Below are 2,482 nucleotides of genomic sequence, written 5' to 3'. Positions count from 1 at the left end.
AATAAAATTGGAGTTTTACCGAATATCTTGGAGGTTTGTGTGGAGATCTTGGCTATGGAAGGTTGGAGCTTTGATGAAGAAGATGATGAAAATTCACTCTCTCTCTTTCTTGAAGGATTTTCGGCCAAGCTAGGGGGAAAGGAGAAGAAAATTTGGATTTTTATGGTCTTGGTCAAAGGTTGACTAGTCCACCCCTCTTTGGATAAGATCTAACCTAAAAATGAATAAAATAATCTAAAACATCTCAACTTAGACTGCTTGGGATTAAATCAGGTAAATTCTCGGTAGAAACTAATTTAATTCAACAATTTTCGAACCCAAAAATTAATTCCAGTCTAAAACTCAAACTTGGGCTAGGTTCGGTATCCTGCGAAATTTCGCGATGTACGATCACAAATAAATTTTGGCTGCTATGGGCTAATCTAATAAAATAGGAAATTCCAGAATAATAGTATGGTGTCTAAAAATCCATTTCTTAGGTCAAACGGGTTCGAATACTAGTTCCTAAAATTATTACGGTTCGTGATCGGGACGTACGATCGCAGCTTATTACTAACTGTCCTTACTTATAATAATTCTTTTGAAGCATCTGGAGATCATCTCTTGGATGTTATAGCCTCAAGAAATATTTTTCGAACCTTAATTTTACTGAAATAGGTGGGGGGTTACAGTCTACCCTCCTTAAGAAAAGTTTCGTCCCCGAAACTTACTTTCTCAGCAGACCGCTACTTACTTTCATGCACACATATTGCAGTTAGCACATAAAACATCGCACATCAAGTATCTTAGACATATAACAAGTAGTTTGACTCTTACTTACTTGAGTTAAACAACTCTGGGTATCGTTCCATCATCGTATCTTCCAATTCCCAGGTAGCTTCTTCTGGGCTATGGTTTGACCATTCCAATTCCCAGGTAGCTTCTTCTGGGCTATGGTTTGACCATTGAACTTTGACCATCGCTTCTTCTGGGCTATGGTTTGACCATTGAACTTTGACCATCCTGATTGACTTTCTCCTCGTTGACCATTGAACTTTGACCATCCTGATTGACTTTCTCCTCGTGTACCATTGAACTTTGACCATCCTGATTGACTTTCTCCTCGTGTATCGGGTTTTGGAATCCAAGATCTGGATTGGTCTTTCTTCATATGTCAGTGAGTCATCCATTGTCAGTCCCTCCGGCTCTAGTACATGAGATGCATCAGGTACATATCGCTTCAATTGAGAGACGTGAAACACATTATGTACTCTGTCCAGTTCAATGGGTAGAGCCAATCGGTATGCCAAATTTCCCACTCTCTCCAAAATCTCATAGGGTCCTATAAATCGAGGGCTCAGTTTTCCTTTCTTTCCAAATCTTTTGACCCCTTTGGTGGGTGAGACTTTCAATAATACTTTCCCTCCCACTTGGTACTCTATGGATTGTCGCTTTAGATCAGCATAAGACTTTTGGCGATCTTGTGCGATTTTCATTCTTCCTTGAATCACCTTGATAGCTTCCATGGTTTCTTGCAAGTATTGGGGTCCAAGAATAACAGCATCACTCTTATCGCTCCAGCATAGTGGACTTCGACACTTCTGTCCATATAATGCTTCGTAAGGAGCCATTCTTATAGTGGCATGATAGCTGTTATTGTATGAGAATTCAATTAGATCCAACTGCTCATCCCACGAGCCCTGAAAGTCGAGTGCACAACCTCTGAGCATATCTTCCAAGGTTTGGATTGTTCGTTCCGTCTGACCATCAGTGGCCGGATGAAAGGCAGTGCTCATCTTAAGCTGTGTACCCATGGCTGCCTGTAATGTTTCCCAAAATCTTGATAGGAACCGTGAATCTCGGTCGGAAATAATATCGCGTGCTATCCCGTGATACTTAACCACATACTTGATGTAGGCCCTTGCCATTTTCTCCATTGACCAAGTTTTGTTCATCGGAATAAATCTTGCTGTCTTGGTTAACCGATCAACAACAACCCATACTTGGTCATTTCCAGCTCTTGTTCTTGGCAATCCTCCCACAAAGTCCATGGAGATTGAATCCCACTTCCATTGAGGAACCTCCAATGGTTGTAGCAACCCTTTCGGCTTACTTCTCTCTGCCTTAACCTTTTGGCAATTCAAGCATTTAGCCACAAATTCCGCAATGTCCTTCTTCATGCCCATCCACCAGAAATTTTGCCTCAGATCCTTGTACAGTTTGTCTCCTCCTGGATGAACGGAATAAGGTGTGTTTTGACCTTCTTTCATCAATTGGTTCATTAATTCCTTACAACTAGCAGGTATGATCCATCTGCCTTTGAATCTCATGCTCCCGTCCGAGTGCAATTCAAATGGACCTTGTTTCCCATCCACCATTTTCTCTTTGATATTCCTTATCCAGTCATCCTCCCCTTGGGCTTGTTTGATCTCTTCAAAAAGTGCTGGAGTGACCGTTAGGTAATATAGCTTCATCTCTTGGTCTGTCTGGCCACGCATTGTTA

This window comes from Ipomoea triloba, chromosome 1 (assembly GCF_003576645.1).
Source record: "Ipomoea triloba cultivar NCNSP0323 chromosome 1, ASM357664v1".
Classification (NCBI taxonomy): domain Eukaryota; kingdom Viridiplantae; phylum Streptophyta; class Magnoliopsida; order Solanales; family Convolvulaceae; genus Ipomoea; species Ipomoea triloba.
Note: the sequence above shows the minus strand (reverse complement) of the source record.